The sequence below is a fragment of the Xenopus laevis genome, chromosome 6S (assembly GCF_017654675.1).
Source record: "Xenopus laevis strain J_2021 chromosome 6S, Xenopus_laevis_v10.1, whole genome shotgun sequence".
In the NCBI taxonomy this organism is placed as follows: domain Eukaryota; kingdom Metazoa; phylum Chordata; class Amphibia; order Anura; family Pipidae; genus Xenopus; species Xenopus laevis.
Window position 1 is genome coordinate 524,704 of NC_054382.1, and position 22,509 is coordinate 547,212.

At 42.8% G+C, this 22,509-nt stretch overlaps 2 protein-coding genes across 2 annotated transcripts in view; one reads left to right on the plus strand and one right to left on the minus strand.

Annotated features, from left to right (window-relative positions):
• Positions 1 to 21,221, minus strand: part of LOC108719639 (tyrosinase) — a 46,930-nt gene extending 25,709 nt beyond the window's left edge. The window contains exon 1 of the mRNA XM_041568184.1: positions 20,762 to 21,221. The gene's annotated coding sequence lies outside the window, so the exon portion shown is untranslated. The remainder of the gene's footprint in view (positions 1 to 20,761) is intronic.
• The window catches only part of LOC121395196 (zinc finger protein OZF-like), a 461,594-nt gene continuing 450,497 nt past the window's right edge, over positions 11,413 to 22,509 (plus strand). The window contains 1 exon segment of the mRNA XM_041568186.1: positions 11,413 to 11,757. The gene's annotated coding sequence lies outside the window, so the exon portion shown is untranslated.

Sequence of the window (22,509 nt, forward strand, 5' to 3'; positions counted from 1 at the left end):
TTGCCCCCCTCTGGAAAATTTTCTGCGGACGCCCATGGTATGCCAATTTTGGAGCTGTGTTTTGGAAATTTAGTAGTGTACTGCTTGGAGATTTTGATTTATACAAGTGAGAAATCTCCATAAAATTTTAGGCAACCAGTCTCTTTATTAACCGAGGAAATCTTCTGCACAAAATAATGCCACCTAGACTTGTGAGATAAAGAAATCAGATAAGGTTTATCAGAGCGGGGAATGACACTCACGTATGACAAAGTTGTACATAAGCATTCCAAAAACAGTCCAGTGTTGGTCCTTTTATACCCCTGTAAGGAGGTCTCCAAAGGCTTCAGTTCTGACCAATCAGAAGTTAGAAGTCCTTGTTTCTTTTAGTCCATGTTCAGTGATGAATGCTCTAGGCCATCTGGTCTCAGATGATAATCTTGTCTGGAACATTTTGAGGGACTTGAGACATATGTGATGACGATAATGATAATATCTCAGCAAGTACATTACAAGCCAAACAGCTCTTCTCCAAAACCTAAGTGTACAATCCTTATGATGTAAACAACTAGGCTGTCATTATTCTGTTAAATATAATTCAAACTATATACTTATATTTAATTATCCTCATTCTTATACACATGAAAAATGAATATGGCATAACTAAGTCTCAAATTCTCTCCTCTTGGCCCTGATTAGGGCCACATCTACATTTTTACCTTCCTATCCACATAAGAGTGAGACCCCAGGTTAGGTACTTTGTACCACAGCAACCCTATTGGCTTTCCATGGCACAGGAGGACACTCTGCTTGCGGAAACATCCTCCATTCCATACTTCTCACGCCTCTGTATTGTCAGTATTCTCCTCAATGGAAGAGGAGGTTGTTTTTATTACAGCCTTTATGATGGGATATTATGCACTAGTATACCTGCAATAATCTAACTTAACACATACATATAGTTTTTAAAGCTCATTAACAAAGGGTTTCACGTTGTATAAGGTGTTCACAAATGTCCTCACCCTGTCCACCCTATAAAACAACCCTTTAATTCTAAGATCACAACTAATTCTCTTATCCACTTCAAACAATTGTGTTTGAGGTTGTCTATTGGCGGGTGTTATATTTTCTCCTTCAGACATGCTCACATCTGTTTTAGTAGCAGTCCGGTAACAATATCATTTTAGTTATAAAAATACACACTATAATGAGTATAATCACATACACAATTGGCACCTTAATGTTTTAAAAAGATTTGACAACCATGTCCCTGCACTCCATAGCCACGAAAAATGATTCTCCCACTCAGCAGAAATATCTCTATCTTTTTGCTGCAGTTGCCTCACTTTGGCTAGGTGTGCTTTTTTCTATTTCTTTTCTTCTTTTCTATTATCCAAGTACAACACTTACTTCATAAGATGGCATAAACTCTACCCTGTGTTGCTAATAAGTAATCTAAGGACATACTATTCTGTAATGTTACTTTTCTGGCCTGTGCCAATTCATCATTCATGATATGTATCGAGCTTGTAGTATCATTAATAATGTCATCCAGAATGCATGAATACTCATTTAAGTTATCTTTAATTTATTTCCCCACCCGATCCAAGCCAGGAACCACACCCATTCCTTATCTCCTGTAGAGAATAGCTCCCTTTTGCTTCTTCTCTTTTGAGATGTTCTGGCAAGAATAAAATATTTGACTGTGGCTTTAAAGGGCATGTAAAGCCAAAAAAATAAAATCCCATCTTTACTTTCTTTAATGAAAAAGAAACCTATCTCCAATATACTTTAATTAAAAAATGTCTACTGTTTTTATAAGAAACCTGACTGTATGCAGTGAAATTCTCCCTTCATTTACTGCTGTGGATAGGAATTGTCAGACGGTCCCTAACTGCTCTGCAGGGAAACAATCATACTTATGTACAGCAGGGGGAGCCCCCGCCTTACTTCCCAGCCATGCAGAACTCAAGCAGCTTTGTTTATGACGATCCCTAAGCAGCCCAGACCACACTGAGCATGTGCAGGGTCAGGCAAAGATGTTGACGTGGAAATTTCTTATATTTCGCCATATGGCCGCCACCGATGCGGGATAAGCGTCTTTACGACCGACCTTTGCACAGTGGCCCGATCTTTCCGATTCCCATCCGATTTGTGTTCATCAGGCATGACTGCAGCATGTCGGGTGTGGCGCCGGTTGGGATTGAGGAATACGGACCACTGAACAAAGATGTACTTTTACAAGATCAGTAGAAGCCATGCTAAGATCACTGTGTCTGTGTATATGTATATTACCGGGGGAAGTGCCTTTTGTCCTGGTGTCTTTTGTTTGCCTAGGGCAGTCTACCTTCCCCCCTCTTCTATGGACATGTGTCTGTGTGCTGGTTCCACCAATTGATTCATAGCATAACATGCTCATTGATTGGATATATTGTAAGACCACCTTTTGTCTTGGTCTATAATAAACCACTGGCCATTGTAGAAGGAGGCAGAATACTGGACCCCAGCTAAGAACGACTGCTGTGCCGTTATTTCCGGGGGATTGCGCAACATCACCACACGATACATCAAGGTTTCCGGAACGATTGTCCATTAAGGCAAAAGATCATTTAATTCTACCACAACAGATGGCGAGCCTAATGCAGGTGGTTCAATTTTTCCCTTAATTTCAGCAGAATTAAAAGGGGCCATATTTTATTTCGAGCAGCAAAAAGGCCAGCATTGAGGTAAGACCTTTTTGTTTTGATACTCTCATATTTGAGAAAGTTTTTGCTGTCTGCAAATTGATTTGTGGTCTCTAGGCTGCTGGAATCAGGTAAAAATCTACCAAAAGAACCTTTTGGGTGTATGTGTGGTGTTTTTCAGTATTAACTGCCCAGGTACTGGTTGGGGCATATCTGCAGAACTGCTGTGGGGTTTTATTCGTTTATTTTTTAACCATAAGGGACTGTTATTGCCCCTGCTGGAGGATCTGTGAGTGATTCAGACCAGTGGAGGGAGTTTCTGTGTATGTCGGGTGGTTGTAGGATAATCTTGTAGCAGGCAGATATGGCCAACAGTATCTAGAGGGGATTTAGAATCATTGTTTTTTTTCATTTGTGTTTGTTTTCTGTCTGTCTACTAAGTGGTGTTTGTTTTAAAATTGCGACTCTATAGGTTTCATCCTTGAGAAAATCTTTATTTTGGAGGATTGTATTGCTTTTATTATTATAAGTTTCAATATTGGAGGTTGGGTAACAATCCGACCAATCTGAATTACAAACCAAGTTTCTAGCCCTTGCTGAGCGCTGAACAGGGGGAGCCTACGCCATTTTGAAATAGCACATGTGCCAGTGGCCATTTTGTCTTTGTCTTTAAGCACATGTGCCAGCGGCCATGTTGTCTTAGTTTTTGAAAAGGTATATTGGGCTATTGGTGGGAGGCACATCCCCTGCATATAACCCTAACAGTTGTTCTTTTGTATATAATAGATTTTCATCTTTACATTTCATAACAGCAAAGTTTTCTTTTTCTTCTCTCTCTCTCATTTTTTACATTTTTGTTATACCTCTCTGCTGTTCCCTGCAGTCTATTGACTCCTACTTCCTCCAGGATAGGGGGTTTTCCTAAGGAAGAGACCATCACATGGTGTTGTAATTGTAATTGTCCTTTTGTGTGAGTGAAGGAAGAGTGTTGCATGGTTTACAACATAAGGCTATATGTTAACTAGCTGTTTCTCTTGTTATACTCCTTGTTTTCCTGCTCTTCCTCTCTTTATCCTTCCTTCCGTCCTTTATTATCCCCATCTCTCTCACTTTTCTCCATTTCTCTCTTCTAAAACACTTTTGCTTACCCTCTCTCTCTCTCTGTCTATAACTACCACACTAACTCTTTGCCTTGCTTTTGGCTAGCCCTCTTTTCTGTCTTAATCTATTCTCAAACCAACACATTCTCTGTAGGTTTGGTTGGAAGACATCTTTTCCGTCATTGGAAGTCTGGTAGTGTAAGATAGCTGCTGTCTGCTTATGAAAGTTGCTGTTAGGAAGGAAATTCCTGTTAATTACGACCATAAGGACTGTGCTGCAAAGTCGGACTGTATAGGGCGAAAAAACAGTGAACTGGTTAGCTTTTTGTGAGGAGAAAAAGTGGGCCAAGCCTACTCGGGTTCATCAATTGTCGCGTGAGCTTTGTTCTCTTTTCTCTTCCCCTCGAGGTCCATCCTAAGGGTGGAAGGTGTCCGTGGTTCGTACCAAAGCCCGGGGGTGGAGTTTGTGGGGAAATTATTGAGGACTGTTCCCTTTCTTGTTCGCTTTCTTGACTTTTCGTCACTGAGTGACCAGGTGTCCGCGGTTCGTACCGGAAGCTTGGGGGACGGAACTTGGGGAGGTGAACTGGGGAGGGGTTTCTCTGTTTCTCTCTGTTTTTCTAGCCACTTTCTCTCAAAACCTATTGGCCTGACTGGGGTGACCAGGTGTCCGTGGTTCGAACCGGAATCCCTAGGAAGGTTCAACTATATCTCCCTTGTTCTCACTTCCTGTCGCTCCCTCTCACTTGCTGTCAACACTCCAGGCATTGGGGACTCTTATCCTGCAGTCAGGGCGCTGTTTTGAGCCAATTTAGCACGAGGGATAAGGAAGGTGTCCGTGGTTCGTACCTGTCCGGATCCCTCGGCCGCTGATCCTTCTCTCTGAGTGGGCTACGGTGGATAATGTCCGTGGTTCGTATTTGAAGCCCTAGAGCTACTCAGAGGACGAACAGGTAAGGATCGACGGCGGTCTGCGCGGTGGACGTAGACACTGTAGGTGGACGCATCTACTTGGAAAAAGCTCGAGACTCGAGTATTGGTGTAGGGAAATCTAGGGAACAGAAGGGTACCACTTCTGAGTTCAGGACGGCTCAGCAGCACATGAAATCCACATATGGAGGAGGGACTGTTAAGCCCCTCAAAGATTGGCACAAATGGTCTTCAGGTTTAGAATGGTCCATCCCTAAGGAGGGGACGTTTGAGGTCTGGATCTGGGAAAAGTTCGTCCGTGAGTTCCACTCCAGACTCCAAACACATGGGTCTTTAGAGAAGGCCAATTTGTGGTTACAGGAATCTACCAAGCCTTAGCAGCAGGGCATTCAAAAGTCTCAGACAGTAAGGTCAAACATAATCATGTACTTCCTTCCAGCCAGAACTGCAGAAAGCAATAATGATAAGGACGAGACAGAGCTGCAAACAGGTTTAAATTTGCTAGCAACACAGGTCATCTCAACAGCCTCAGCTCATCTGTCTCCATCACCATCCCCACATCCGGAATCCGCAAAAGATGCCTCTGACAAAACGGATTACTGCCGCCTTGGAAAATCCGATTTGGTCACCTTATGTGAAGCCAGAGGTATCTCTATAATAGACAAATCCAAATTAGAATGCATAGAGGCCTTGGAAAGGGATGACTTCCAACAGGGCCCTGAGGGGGATTACAGGCGCTATGGGGGGGGCAAGGAATTCTGTAAGCAACTGACAGACAAAATACCCACTATGTATAGTGTTGTGTCCCCATTCCAGTTTATGACAGCGATCCAGGGCCCAGATGAGGACGCCTCGGTCTATTGGCAGAGGGTAAAACAAGGGGTAACAGATGCAGGGTTTGAGCCAGGTCCAGATGCCCCAGAGAACACCCAGTCAGTATCGCCCATCCATCTAATGTTAAAGGCTACATTTCTGGCTGGATTGGTGCCTAAGCTAAGAGATAGGCTAATGGTTGCACGACCAGAGGCCCATTCTATGAGTTTCCACTCCCTTATGGCAACAATCCAGGCCATAGAACTGGACCTGCATGCCAGGAAAGAGGCCAAGTCGGCCAAAATCATGGCAGCTCTTGAGCTAATAGCCCAGGACCACCTTCCCTATACTAGGAAAAAGAAACTCACCAAACGTACTAATATAACTTGTTTTAATTGCGATCAAAAAGGACATTTAGCGCGCCACTGTCCAGAAAATGAGGACAAGAAAGAACAAAATTCTCCTAGTCCTTATAATGTTGTTCCTGACCGGCCTCATGCACATAACCCAAACCCGGGGAAATCTTACCGTAGTACGGAGGGCCCCCCGGGAACCTACCATTTCATACCAGACCCTGAAACAGTTAAAACCTTCGGAGCCGCTACACAGTCCCATAGCTTCGCCCACTAGGGGAAAGGCAAACCGGTGTCGGCCCATTTCCATCTATTTCTTGAGGAATTGCCATATCCTCTGTCCTGCCTCATCGACACCGGCGCAGCCAGGACTGTTCTAAAAACACAAGATCTAAAAGGCAGGATTCCACTCTCTGGCAACACAACCCCCACCATTGGGCTTACAGGTCATCCAGTGACTCTTAGGGAGACAAAACTATTGTACTGCAGGTTAGGTCAACACACCGAAGCAGTCAGATCTCTATTAGTTTCAGATGATGTCCCTATCAACCTATTGGGAGCAGACATTCTTTCGGAGATTCAGGCCAACATCACTTATACCCAGAGGGTGTTGTGGTAACTAGTGCACTCACAGACGAGTTGCTGTGTGCAGTGGTGGCAGTCCCGTATACTGGAGAACCTGGTACACATTTGTCCCTGGATGTACTAGCTGAGATAGACCCTAAGGTTTGGGCGGTTGACAAATATGATGTCGGCTTGCTGCCAGTACCTACAGCCACTATACGGATTGCCCCCGGTTGCGTGCTACCAAAATTGCCACAGTATCCTCTGAGTATAGCGCAGATGGACAGTCTCAAGATCCAGATTGATAGATATCTCCAAACACAATCACCCTGTAATACACATTTATTTCCAGTGGCAAAAAAATCAGCCAAGGGTCAGGAAGTCACTTACCGACTGGTCCATGATAACAAAATCATAGTCAGTGATGCCTCATTAGTGCATAATCCTCATACATTACTTGCGTCCATTCCTCCTAAAGCTTCGTACTTTAGTGTTATCAACTTGTCTAATGCCTTCTTTTCTGTTCCACTAGATCCACAGTGTCAATACATCTTTGCTTTTTCGTTCCAGGGTAGACAGCTGACATGGACCCGGTTACCACAGGGGTCCATGACTAGCCCATCGGAATATAGTTGCAAGCTAAAGGTGGTATTAGACCAGTGGGTGCCAGAGGATCCGGAGGTCGCACTGTTACAATATGTGGGCGATCTATTAGTTTGTTGCCCGGAGAAGGATTCATGCTATAGACATATTATCTCGCTACTGAACCATCTGGCATCCACTGGGAATAAGGCTAGCAAGGAAAAATTGCAGTTTTGTAAGGAGAAGGTTATTTTTCTAGGCCTCTGTATCTCAAAAGGGACCCAACACCTAATAACACAACAGATACAGACTCTCAAAGACTTCACCCGACAGTTGAGAGCCCTTTTAGGTCTGATCAATTACAGCAGAGATTGGATCCCTAATATTTTATTCAGAATGGGTCCTCTCTATACTTTCTGTGTTATTACAGAAAGTTGGTGACATAGTTTTAGATTCCCCTCTAACCTTTCTCATCCCACACTCTGTCCAAGAGATTCTCAACCAGGTCCAAACCAAACATCTTTCAGCAGCACGTTTGACCAAATCTGAAGTGACTCTCCTTACCCCTACTAACCTCACAGTGAGACAATGTACAATCCTCAATCCCGCATCTCTTCTCCCGACCCATTCTGACTCGGAAGAAGAGGGGGGGACGAAGGGATTGTGACTGACTCTAACCCAACCATGACTGAACCAACAGACAATCACAACTGTCTTGAACTCATGGAACCCGAGACAGAAGCAGTACAACATCCACCTCCGTGACGGGCGGATCCACGCCAGCCACTGCAAGAAGCTGCTGGACTATCAAGTGCAATGATCAGGTGCATTGTTTCTATATACACTTGTTGTTTAATGTATTTTGGATACTGTTATGAGGAGTCACATCCGAATTTACTGTTCAAGATGCATTTACAATTAGCAAAGACAGCAAATAGGTCCAACTGCTGGGTGTGCTCCAAACCCCCTCCGAGCCAGAGCATCCCGGCAATGGCGGCAGTACATGCCCTTTATGACATCAGGGTGGGCATGAGAAAGTTTAGTCCTTCAGGTAGATCAGCGGAACGCCATCTGTCTGTCCATAGAATTTAATCAGACATTCTTAGATGGTAATGTCACCTATGGTCTTGATGTCAGCCCCGAGGCTTGTACTAGACTTAGCAGACCCGTGTGGGTATCTGGTCAATTAGGCCAGTCCGGGATTTGTTTTAATATCAGCTCTGGTTTTGGAGCCAAGTCCCTGGGGAGGACCGAATGCCCATCTGGGATAACCATCCAGATCGACCATAGAATCCCTGACAAAACAACCTAACCACCAGACATGATTATGTCTGCTGGGGGGGAGGATGTGACATTCAGGAGGGTGCAGCAATCCCATTATCCATCTAGTTGTTGCGCAATGCCCGTAACCGTAACCCCAATGACCTTTGTGTCTCATTAACTGGGCCCTATTACTTTTTGTGCGGCCAGGCTGCCTATAGAGCCGTTCCCCGAATACTAGAGGGTCATGCTCCTTAGTCAGGTTAGTCCCTGCCTCCTACATTGCCGACGGTCACAAGGACTTGATGGTGCAGAGGAGGGTAATTGTGGAAAGAAGGACCAGGAGAGAGCTATTCTCCGCAGGGGACCGTGCATGGGCATGGTTTCCGGCATGGACCGGATGGGGTATAGAACTTATGAAACGGCTAAATAATTTTTCCATCATAATGGACGAGATGTTTAATGAGACAGTCGAAGCCATGAGAGAAATTTCTTCTGCACAACGACAGCTGAAGACCCTTATGCTTCAGGAGAAAAATGGCTCTCGACTATCTTTTAGCATCAAAGGGGGGTTTCTGTGAGTTCATCGGGGAGGATTGCTGTACCTGGGTGGAAGATACTGGGGACAAGGTTCAGGCCCATCTTGACAAGGTGAAAGCATTACAGGGACAAGCACGCGCTATTGCAGAGGAGGGTTGGAACCCCTTTAAAGGTTTAGGGGGCTTCGGTGATATGTTGTTTTCTATTGGATCATGGCTTAAAGAAGTTGAAGTGTATGTCCTGATGCTGCTCTGCTTTCTTTTCCTCCTCTATGTGACGGCGAGAATGACCTGTTGTTTGGTGAACCAAGTTGCAAAGAGCCGTGCAGAGGACCATGTGATGATTCCATAAAGAGCCATCGCCTGAAGCATCCAGAACCCTTTACCTCAGGAAGATCAGCACAGGAAGAACCACCACCTTTTTTTAACAAACTATGGACTGTCCCTAAAAGAACCGACTTCTTCCCTTCTTGGAGACTTTTTTTGGGCTGTTCTTCTCAAAGAAGACATAACCAGAAACCTTGTATGATGACATCACCTCCCTGAAGGCCAGTCTGGACCTCATGATCAAGATATAAAGAAGATCAAGAATATTAGGCCGGTTCTTCTTGTTAGTGCATTTGTAGTGTAGCATGTTCCCTTTTCTTTCTGTACCCTTTAGAAGCTTTGGTTGGAGTGATTGTAGCGTTAGGAAGTCGTTGCTGTGACGACATATGGTGAAAAAGGAGGGACTGACGTGGAAATTTCTTATATTTCGCCATATGGCCGCCACCGATGCGGGATAAGCGTCTTTACGACCGACCTTTGCACAGTCGCCCGATCATTCCGATTCCCATCCGATTTGTGTTCATCAGACATGACTGCAGCATGTCGGGTGTGGCGCCGGGTGGGGTTGAGGAATACGGACCACTGAACAAAGATGTACTTTTACAAGATCAGTAGAAGCCATGCTAAGATCACTGTGTCTGTGTATATGTATATTACCGGGGGAAGTGCCTTTTGTCCTGGTGTCTTTTGTTTGCCTAGGGCAGTCTACCTTTCCCCCCCCCTCTTCTATGGACATGTGTCTGTGTGCTGGTTCCACCAATTGATTCATAGCATAACATGCTCATTGATTGGATATATTGTAAGACCACCTTTTGTCTTGGTGTATAATAAACCACTGGCCATTGTAGAGGGAGGCAGAATACTGGACCCCAGCTAAGAACGACTGCTGTGACGTTATTTCCGGGGGATTGCGCAACATCACCACACGATACATCAAGGTTTCCGGATCGATTGTCCATTAAGGCAAAAGATCATTTAAGTCTACCACAACAATGTATAACAAAGTTACAAGATGGTGACCCCCTGTGGCCAACTTTGAAAGCATAAATTATTTGTTTGATTAGGCTTGTGGTGCAGTAAGTTCATGTTTATATTTAGTATACAAAATACAGCATTTCTAGCCTTATTTTAAACTTTACATGCCCTTTAAAACAGGTGCTATGCATCCTATTGTACTATTGTCATAAGCCCACATAGGGAGGCATGCGTAAGATCTGTTTACACAAATGTAGTATAATCCTGGTGGTAAGACTTGAGGAATAGCTATACTATTATATCCCAGTATTGACGCAAACCACTGCATGTTGATGTAGCCCCTTTCCCCCGCCTCTACTTTATCTAAACATGAACGCTTAGGGGTACAAGAGTAACATGCCGTGCGGTATACCATTAATCAACTTTACATACTTCTAGTGTTGTGTCAAAATAATAAATACAGTACGCGGAATATGCATCCGCTCACCCTTACTGCGTGATTAACAAACATGGAGCCTATGCATATGGTAGGTGGGTCAAGTAGTCCCATAATCTCTAGATTTGCCCCTTGTTATCCACCTCCACTTTATTGTGACAGTCATGCTTATTAAGGGGATTCACTAGGTTTCCCAGTTGGACAGGTTTCTGTCAATGCTACTGTCATGATACAGGTGTGTAATAGTAACTAAAACAGGCCAAGGTATCATGAGAAATATTTGTGCCTGTACCTAAATCAGATACATGACAGGCCTCTCTTCACTAAGGTCTGGAGCCATTTATAACAGGGTCACAGACTATGTTGACCTTCTCCAAGCCTGGGCTGATAAGTCATTCCATGGGGAGGGGGAAAAGCCCAAGGAGGGAGAACTTAAAGGTGAAGTGAAGGTCACATATAACATCCTAAAATATATTTCTCCTCACAGAATCCAGACCTGTTGTACCAACAGTTTTAAAAACTGGTGATGGGTTCAAAGTAATTTCATCTTTCAAACGAGTCCAAACATGACAAGGGTTAGTACTGTGTGTATCACATGTGAATATCTGGGCAGGGGCAGGTCACACAGTATTGATGTTTAGTATCTATGGAATCCCTGAGAGAATTAATAACCAATGAATAGAATATCATCTCTCTCCTATGTTCCTATAAGGAGTTATGGTCATTATATTCTTGGTCCAGTTCCTACTCACAGGAGCTCATACTCACTCAATCTGTGTCCTGCTAGGCCACGCCCCTTGCATCCCTGAGGGAGGGGGGAGTGTCCAGTTACCCGATGCCCTGAAATCACTGATAAATTGTCAGCTCTTCTGACTAAAGGTGGACGAGCGGATCTTTCTCCGATATGCCATTAACGAGCATTGCTATATTGGGGGTAATCTGAACTTCCGGCCGTATGGCTGGACGATCTGATTACGATGTGCAATGGGCTTTGCCGGGATCGGTCGGGACAAAATCAAACCTGACCGATTGACCAAACGTCCAATCTCCGCAGGACGAAAGATGTCGGCACTCTCCACACATGATCCGAAAATCGTACGAATCCTCGATTCGTACGAGGATTCGGATTTGGATTTGCTTAGGAGGACCAATTGCTGTCGGAAGTTCATCCAGTTTGTTCCCCTTGCCTCCAGGACCAGGAATTCTATATCTTTGGTAAGAGTATAGGTTTCTATGTTTTTCCCTTTTTATTTTACAACTGTTTGTAATTGTATTATTGAATGTCTGTCTTTTTTTGTACCATCTTTTTGTTACTTGCACTCTTATACCTTTTATAATATCACATATCTATAACTTAATAAGTTTGTCTTTGGTGCTCTAAATGAACCTAGCCTGAAAGGGTGTAACTGTGAGCCTTAACCCTCTGCATACTGAATGGAAATGGTAGTCTGTGTGTATGATGATTAACCCCTGGTGGTTAATGTTTTGGTGTATTGTGAGTTATTACCTGTTAGAGAGAGCAGGGGAATAGTCACATTAGGTTTCTATCACCTGTTAATGATAGTTGTGGCAGCGAATGAGTTTTGTGGGTCTTTTTGGAAAACTTTGACAACCGCAAGATCTCCAAGTTTCAGGTTTGCACTCCCTCCCATATATGGATCTGGAAGAGTCATACATTCTTGTGCAACAAAATAAGTTATTTTTGTAAGGCAATGACATATGTGCTAAGATTTTTATGCACTTGTCCTATTTCTTGAGGTAAACACAGTCCAGTCTGTGCCAAATATAATTTCGTCTTAGGTGCAATTCTGATGCTATGCAATACCAATGGCAGTAGTCTTGGCCATGATCTGGTTTTTTTTTTGTATTTTCTGATGATATAAGTTTGGCATGTCTAGTCTTAATTATCCCATTGTACCTCTCCACTTTGCCTGAACTTGTTCTATTCCTAACTCCTTGCATATTTCTTGAATTACTTTTCCTGTGAAGTGCATACCTCTGTCACTCTCTATTGTTTCAGGAACCTCATATATGTATACTAAGCGTATGTTTCTGCAGGGTATGTACAATTTTACCTGCATTATGTAGACTTGACATTCTTGAAAAAAAATTCTGCCATATGTTGACTATGCCAGGCACGTGCCACTGGCTGTGGACCAAAATGGCCTTGACCATGTGCCAGACTCCTTAATCTTTGCTCCCCTCTAGGTGGCATGCACCATTTATATTGCTTATCCCATAAACCTTCTTTAACAGCTATAACGGTCTCTTGCCTTCTTATCTTATCTCTTCATTCAGAAGGGGCCGTTTCCTGCAACATTTTAACTCTTGGAAAGGCTCCAATATAGGCTTGGTTTCCACATATTGTTGAGCCGTTAGCAAGAATCTATTAGGGGGAGCTGAGCATGTAGCTGGGCCATTCTCTGTGTCTGCGTGTGTCCTGTCAGCTCTCTTCCCAGCTGAACAGGGTGGCGTGTTTTGACAAATCTGCCTGGAAGACTTGTCACTGCTAGTGCCTGCCCTTTTTCTTTATAAGGTGGTCCACTCCCTAAAGCTGAGGGTTCAGGGCAGTGCAGCTGGACCTCCCTTCTTAACTGGTGAGTTCTACAAGTACCTAAGAGTTTTGCTACATTTCCTACATTTAACAGTAGCGTGTGTAGAATATTTGAGGGTGGCGTGCAACCTGTGTTTCCTCCCTGAGTCCCAATCGCAGCTACTTTAGCCACTGCATCTGCCACTCTATTACCTTTTTCCTCTAATGTCATTCCTTTGATATGCACCTTTCATTTTAAGATTGCTGCCTCAGATGGTAATTTTATTGATTCAACCAATTCACTGACCTCCTTCCAGTTTTTAATTGGAGTTCACTGTGTAGTTTTAAAACCTCTAAACTTCCAGATTGCCCAAAAATCTGTAAAAACAGAATTGGCTGTCCATATGCTACAGCCTTTTTCCCTTTGGCTAGTTCACTAACCTTTGTTAGAGTTACCAATTCTGCCTGCTGTGCGTAGAAGTGAGGTGGTAATTAGCCACTAGCCATCATCTCTGTCTGGCTTACAATGGCATATGAGATTCTAGTGGTTCCATCTTTGTATAGCCTAGAGCCATCCATGTACAGTATATAACCAAGTCAGGATCAGGCATCGACACCTCCAGGACAAGAGATGATTGACTCTTTTCCTCCTCCTTTAACTGGAGATAATCATGGTCACCCACCTCTGTCTCAGTCTTACCGCCCCTTCTTCAGGTGGCAGGATGGTAGCTGGGTTGAGAACAGGACATCTTTGCACGAATATGTCTCCCGATACCATTAGGATGGCTTCATACTTACCAAGCCTGGAGGAGGATAAGTACAGTGTTTGAACATGTTGAGTATGATCTTAGCAGCCACATGAGACATATACAGTGAGAGGTTGACCCAATCGTATAAGGACCACTTTTTCTATTAACATGGCTCCCGCAGCCACCTCTTTAACACATGTAGGGGCACCTTTCATAATTTTATATAACTGCTCACTGTCGGCCACTATGCGCCTTCCAGATGGTGACATTTGACACAAAACGCCATTCCCTGTATTTCCTGTCACAGCACAGAACAACGGAAAATGTTTGTTCAGGTTAGTTTAGTGTAGGAGCTTGTATTATTGCCAGCTTTAATGCCTCAGAAGATTAGTAAGGTATTGGTGTCTGGAATATATTACCTGCAACAAGAAACTGCTTTTAAGTCATGTGCCATCCTAAAGGTAGGGGGCTCTCCTATCCCTTTTCCTTACTGGGTATAATGGTGTCCATGCCAGTAAGACCACTGCTACCATCACTCCTTGCTCCAGTAACAGTTCAATATGATCCTTAATATTTTTGGGGGTTTTTTGTAATGGGGAGAACGGGTACTAAGGTATTCTGGGCAACTCGCTACCTGGCTAAATCTTTATATGTAACCAGGGCACTTCCATTAAACCCACTTTTTTGTCTCTCCCCCCTTAATTCTCAGGTTTTTTTCTATTATTATAAGAATGTCACCTGTCTCTATTTCACCCTTGCTATGTCCACTATTTGGTATTCCCTCGCCCCCTCCCACTCTAGAAGGGACACTAATCTACAACAGATCTCCTCTGGGATTGATTTTGTTGTTATAACCACACCCTTTGGAGTGTATTGTATGCAGGCCTGCAATATGTCCCGTCCCAGGAGATTCATGGGTATATCATCTAACAATATATTTAAGACAACTGAATTGCTACCTACTGTTACAACAGTAGGTTGCATCTCTGTCAAGGGTATAGTCCCACCTATGCCCGTGGTGACAGGGACTTTCTTAACTGTAACATTATTCCCCTTAAAGGGTACCTATCACAGCCAAAATCAAACACATATTAACAATCTGACCAGTACAAGCTAAACACGTTTAATCAAACTAAATATATAGTTTTTTGAAAAAACTGCAGGTTTTCAAAAAATCCCTTACTTTGTCAAATGGTGAGGGAGTCCATACTGAGACTATAACAGAGACTATAATATGCAAATTTCAGATTGTAACACTGCTTTGAGTATTCTACCCAGAATGCCTTGTTTTAGTAAACTCCTCCACTAGAAGTATCAGGAGATTTCCCTATCTTGTTCCCTGCTGGTGATGTCATTATGCAAATGAAGGGCAAACAGTAACTTCCAGCAGGGGGCAGCACTACTGAACAGCAGCTAACACACAGGTTTGGCTGATTTGAAAATAGCTTAGAAGGGTTGATAAGCAACAAGGAATTTCAACTGAGCATGTGCGAGATTTCAGAGCTGCAGTTGGCTGGGAAGATATAGGTAGGAGGAGCCAGTAAAATCCAAGATGGCTGCCTCAGCTAGAACTGCAGTGGAGATAGGGGAGATCTTGCAGAAGGAATAGTGAGCTGATCATTTACATTATACAAACAATTCTAACTGTTTTAAAAATCAGATTTCTTGGACTTTCACATAGTGTATTTTCTTAGGAAATGATTTTAGTGATGATTGGTGCCCTTTAAAATGTTCTAATCTATGATTGTTCTCGCTGCTCTTCAGTCCACTAAACAAATGACCACCAAATTGGTCAAATCTGGAAATTGTAGTTCAACAAAGGCATCCTTGCCATATACAACAATATAGGCAGGTATAATAAGAACCTCTTCAAAAGTTTCCATTTCTGGACACAGGAGTGGCAATTGTCAATTTAATTTAATTGGTTGGGTTACCACAGATAATGTCAATTATGACGACAATTGAAGCAGTTACTCATTTTCTTTTCTAAATTTCTCTATTCACATTTTTGATCACTTGCAACGTAGTAGCTCTTAACCCTTGCTCTCCTCTGATTTTCCTGCTCTGTACTAGCACAGAGATCTCTCAGAGCATTCATATCCATGCTCCTGTAATCAGGTCTAATGTCCTGCAGCTTCTTTTGTATACTATTCTGCAGACCAGCTATCCATGCCTGCTTAGCAGCATTGGACATTACATTTGCTTGATCTTTCTGATTTATATCTAGCGCTAAATACCTTTTACTATAATCTCAGACCTCTTCACCTGGGGCTTGTTTCACTTCTAAAAGCTAACCTTTTCTTGTGACTCCCATGTGTCTATGACTCCTTCAAAAGCTTGCCATTTTTCAGGTAGTCTTCTATCTCATAGTCCATTGCTGTGAATGGATAGGTTATTCCATTAGGGCATATACTAGTATGACTCTGCCCTGCAGGTCTCTCATGACACTGCCTCTAAATCAGTGATACCAATCATTGGTCTTAATATAGCCACTATATCTACCCAGGCTAGGTTTTGTGAATGTTTTTAATTTTTCAAACCTCCCTCAAGAATACTAGTACTATATATTCTGATGAGGATGTGGTATTTCCTTTGTTAAATTTAGGATTTCATAATATGTGAATGGTGTCCACATTCTTGATGTCATTGTTCTTTCCATTGTTTCACCTGCTCCAGCTTTTATTTCTGCCTGTGGTTCCATTGTCACTGTTGTACATACTGGGAACCCTTGTACAGGAGCCTGACTGTACCACTCTAATGTCTGTATGCCTTAAGCTAAAATCTGGCTCATTGCCAACTAAATCTTAATATGGTGGAGGTTCTACCAGAGCTGTAGGCTCTTGTGCTTGTGGGGAGTTTTCTATATTGCTTCTTTCTCAGCAAATGCACTAGCAGGTTGCTTTGCTTTAGCTTCAAGTAAACCAGGAATTAAAAAAAACCTCCAGTAGCAGTTTGGGATTGCCTGGGCTTTACACTTATTGTATCAGGTGTATGAGAATAGTTATTCCTCCCTTTCCGCTATCCTCACCTTTCTATACATGTTTTCTCATTACTGTGGTGAGCTCCCAGAACCCTTTTGGACCTCTATTCGTCTCCAGGTCCCAATGGATCTGTAATTTCTTAAGCAGCTCAGCTAAATTCTCAGCATTAACATTAATACCCACTCAACACTTACAAAAAAACTTGACTGCCTGCTCTATGTCTCTAATATCAGGAAATTCCTAGAGCCTAGTGAAACAAGTGTGCACACTCTCAATACTATTCATCTCTGGTGTATATCGGCCAAATTCCAGTATTTAAATGTTTACAGCATCCATTCCCTGTCTGTCTTACCTATCAACTAATTTTTTTCTGAAATTTGCCCATGTGCTTTCACTGCCAGTCAATTTGGCCAAGTTGGTACTTTTATTGCCAGACCATTTTTGAACATTTTGTGGTCTTTCATTTTAGGGGCATTTCCTGTCTTTTAGTTTACCCAGGAAAACAAGATATTGGACAACCTAAGCTTTCAAAATATACTAGAATTTTGTTGTAATTCCAGTCCTGTAAAAAGATATGGGCTTCTAAGTGTATAAAAAAAACAGTTTTGTATGATACAAACGCAAAGTTCTGTGTCTCCTGAACGCGCCAATACCAAATATATATCATTTTATGGAGATTTCTCACTTCTATAGATCAAAAACTCCGAAGCAGTAAACTACCAAATTTCCAAAGCACCGCTCCACAAAACTGCATACATCTGATTTCAAGGCCAAACATTCCACTAACAGTAGGTTTACCCTAAAAAAACTACACCTTATTGGAAAGAACAGATTCTAACGAGTTCAAAATGGGTAAATATATATTTGTACTCCAAACTGCCAAGTTGCAATTCTTTCCTACAATTAGCAGTTTTTATAAAAATGTGTTAAATTTTTGAAAAATTACCTCAAAGTGTCCAGTCTACAGCATGAACCTCCTACACATGAAAGCCTGGGGTCCGCTGAACAGTTTGATGCATAGGTACACCTAATTAGGAGGAGTATAGGGGCCCCAGAATGAAGACACCCCATATGAGTTATCACATTTACAGCATTTTTCAAGGGGCAAAAGTACAAAAATGTTTGTTCACCCCAGAAAACCATATATGTTTGGAAAGTACACATTCTGACAAATCTAAAATGGGTAACTATGTCTTTCTACTCCAAACTACCATACTGCAAAGCAACGCTAAAGGCAGCAGGTTTTTATGACATTTCTGAAAATTGTCTAAAAATATTGCAATTGGCCACATTTATCTCACCTAACTTCATACAATACAATTGTAAAACACCCTAAATATTGATGCCAAGGGTCTACTGAACAGTTTGATGCCCAATATGCATAGATATACCAAGGCAGCTGGCATGTGCGGACCCCAAATAAAATTAGTGCATTTGAATTTTATAACAAAAACTCACCCTGGTGGTCCAGTGGGCCGGCAGGGACGCCCAGCATGTGATGTTTCTTCTACGGTGTTTTGTGGTTTGCAATGCGCTGCCTTAGGGCGTGCACAGCGCGCACTTCCACCTTTTCTCTACGTCACCGCGCAATGGTAATGGTAAATGGTATTTAAAGGGACTTTGGCACTGAGATCATTGCCAGTTATTGGTTCATCCTAGTGAGTTCCTGGGTGCTATTTGTGAATATTCCTGTTATCTGATCCCCTGCCTGATTGACTATTCTGACTTCTTTGATCCTGACCCCTGCCTGGTAACCGACTACTCTGATTTCTGTAATCCAAGCCGTGCCTGTTTGACTCTTCTGATTGACCTCCTGGTTTTGACCTTTGCCTGTCTGACTTCGCTTGAATTCTACATGCACTGACCCGGCATGTTTGACTACGCTTTCGTCTATTCCTTGTATTGACCTTCTTCCCAAAAGACTTTGCTAAATGATCGACACAGAATTAGAGTGCTCACCTGAACGTAATTACCCTCTCGGGTGCCGGGTGCTAGACAGTCCACAGGACCTACTGCTAAAGGTCTAAACATTTCGAACATCCAAAGAAAACTGTAGCACACCGATCAAACTTGTCTTGTGAAGAAAAGTGTTTTTATTGGCTCACGGCAGACATAAAGTTTGGCAACGTTTCAGGCCACGCAGGGCTTGATAAAGGGCCCTGCGTGGCCCGAAACATTGCCAAACTTTATGTCTGCCGTGAGCCAATAAAAACACTTTTCTTCACAAGACAAGTTTGATCGGTGTGCTACAGTTTTCTTTGGATGTTTGCTAAATGATCGTGCCCCTCTGCTCATCCAAAACCTTCGCTTGGCTCATCTCTTAATAAGACCTGGCGGCATCAAATTAGCCGAGGGCTCCTCCCGAGGTGAAAGGCGACTGTTAAAGAGGGAAGCAAGAGCCGATACCAGGGAGTTTAGCATTGGTTCTGGATTCTGGGTGCCGATTCGTGACAAATTTACTCTGCTGTCTTTTCGCCTTCTGTGAAGAATGACCCGTGACTAGGGATGGACACATTTTTTTGCCTTGTTTTGCCTCAAAAATTACACCCATAGACTTTGTATGGTGTAGACGCGCGTAAAAACTTGGTAGTACTGTGTACATGATTTTGTGTTTAAATGTGTGTATGAGTGTAACATAAAGGCCACTAATCGTTCTGAAGTCCAGGAGGGTCCTTTGAAGCCATGGGGGGTCCTAATAGGGCAGTCCACACAGCAGGAAGTTGTGATCATGCTGGAGCAGGCAGAGAGAAGATGCAGCACAGAGCAGACATGTATCTGCATAATCAAAGGCGGGTCCTGCGATGATCGCGTCGCTGGACCCATGTGACCTCCCCCTCCAGTTGCTATGCTCCTTGCCAAGGGGGTTGGGAGCGCACCAGAGGCCTCTGCAGAAGTGGCCACTAATGCAGAGAGGAGCCCTTTCCAGCCAAGAAAGTAGGTACTACGTGCTTGGCAGTTTGGGCTTTTCCTGCAAGAATGTAGTAGTTTGTGGCAGGGAAAGGGTTAAACTGAAACTTCTTTCAATTGGCACCTGACCAAATGGATCACCCTTGGTCATTTGATTCCATTCTGGCAATTTTTCAATAATCCACTATGCGTATTTGTCAGCCATTTGTTCTGCCGGAGTCTGTTTATCTCCTGGAGAATCAGACTCACGGTCATGGCTGCATCTACTCCTCTTTTTTTCTTTTTCCTGGAACTCTTTCCGGTGTGGACAAGTTCCATCTCTGCACTTTACCCTTTTCACTCTTCCACAAAGAGTTCCAACCCGGTTGCCAGGGTAAATGCTCGGTCCCACACGACTGCAGCCACCTTATCGGCCTGCTTCTCCCGGAGAAGCTTCAAACCTTCCCTGAAGGCCCTGACTCTACGCTTGTGTGGTTTACGCAGGGCCCCGAGGAGTCTATAGCTCTTTTTATTTCACCACAGGCTTACTAGTGCCAGATTTGCCAGAGGATATCTAATATTAAGAAAAGTATGCCAACTATTATAGCAATTCCCAGCACTTCAATGATTACACATATGAGCATCACTTTAGGTTAGTAAATTACCACAGAGATATGATATCCTACTAACTCATTCACCACACTCTAATGGCATAGACCCCCAACCTTTGCCAGCTGGAACTCATGGTCCAACAATAGAAATGCGGGGACCCTATCTCACTCAGGCTGACCATGAAGGTGCCTCCACACACTACTCTCATGCATCATTCACAACTCTTAAGAAAGGGTTAATGATATTATTTTACTCAGCTACCAGTAGGTGGTAGCAGTAGAACATGAAGAGGATTACACAAAGCCCTATTATCTTTATGCAGAATGAAGGCAGAGGCATTACATAATACAGAACCGCTTAAATTCCCATAGGTGGCATTACATGTTCAAGAAGTCCATACTGAGTGCACTCTGTCCACTTCAAGCTAATTTTGCATAATAATGAAAATTGGTTCTTACCTGGCCAGTAGAAATTTGATAGAATTGGTCACTTGTTTCTTATGTAGGGTACAACTCAAGGCTGTAATCTTCTTCCTCACATGGGGCACCAAAATGTCAGGCAACCAGTCTCTTTATTAACCGAGGAAATCTTCTGCACAAAATAATGCCACCTAGACTTGTGAGATAAAGAAATCAGATAAGGTTTATCAGAGCGGGGAATGACACTCACGTATGACAAAGTTGTACATAAGCATTCCAAAAACAGTCCAGTGTTGGTCCTTTTATACCCCTGTAAGGAGGTCTCCAAAGGCTTCAGTTCTGACCAATCAGAAGTTAGAAGTCCTTGTTTCTTTTAGTCCATGTTCAGTGATGAATGCTCTAGGCCATCTGGTCTCAGATGATAATCTTGTCTGGAACATTTTGAGGGACTTGAGACATATGTGATGACGATAATGATAATATCTCAGCAAGTACATTACAAGCCAAACAGCTCTTCTCCAAAACCTAAGTGTACAATCCTTATGATGTAAACAACTAGGCTGTCATTATTCTGTTAAATATAATTCAAACTATATACTTATATTTAATTATCCTCATTCTTATACACATGAAAAATGAATATGGCATAACTTAGCCTAACAAAATTATATAAATTTGGTATTGGTGCATTCAGGAGACATATAACTTTCCAAATAGGCTGTGTTCTTGTAAATAATATAAATTATGTTTATGATATATGTGTATTTTTATTTATATCATTTTATTAGACACTTAGAAGCCTATATCTTTTTACAGACATGGAATTACACCAAAATTCTAACATATTCTGAAAGCTCAGGTTGTCCTAAAAACTACAATATATTGTTTTCCTGGGTAAACTAAACCCCAGCAAAAGTCCTTAAAGTGAAAGAGTACAAAATGTTCAAAAATGGCAATAAAAGTTCAAAATCAGCCAAAATTGCTGGCAGCGAATTTGTTAAATGCAATGCTGTAAAGGGCCTTATAGGGTTGCTGAATAGATACCTGAAATGGCCACTAGAGGGAGTTCACAGCAAAGTAATGAAAGAATAATACGATGGTGAAAGCATGACAAGACCCATTTCTATGGGAGTTTATGCCATTTGTTTCCCGTTGCCTCCAGGACCATGAAATTCTATATTTGGAGTCAAGTATAAGTTTTCCATGTTTTTCTCTTTCATTTTATAAACTGTTATATTGTAATGTATGTCTCTTTTTGTACCTATGCACCGTGACAAATGCTGAGATGCTTCCCCCCCCCATTTAGTAAAGAAAATACAGGGAAAGGCACAGAGCAGTACCCAGCCCCCACCTCTACTAAAGCTACATAGTTAAAATACCAGTTTATCCTAGGGGTTCTGGCAAAATTCATCCCTCAACAAAAACAAATTTGTGTTGGTCTATGAAGTGGGAGTTGTTGTTGTGTGGTTGCAGCATGGGCTGAGTAGGCTGCATGTATAGCTCCTCGCTTGGGGCATCTTCTGATACTGGGGATCACCCTGGCTGCAGCAGGGTACCTCACCTTTGCACCTCCCTGGAATTTACCCTGAGGCAGGAAGACCCCCCCCCAGCAGTTTGGATCACCCTACCTCCCTAAGGACTGTTTATTCCTGATTCTGCATATTGGAGGTATTGTTATTTTGTGGACTTACCCACATGAACTGGCCCCTTAACCTTGGAATTGCCTGAAGGAACTCCCTACCTTTGTATTGCTTGTGGTCTGTATCTTGAAGACTGTGTAAGGAGGA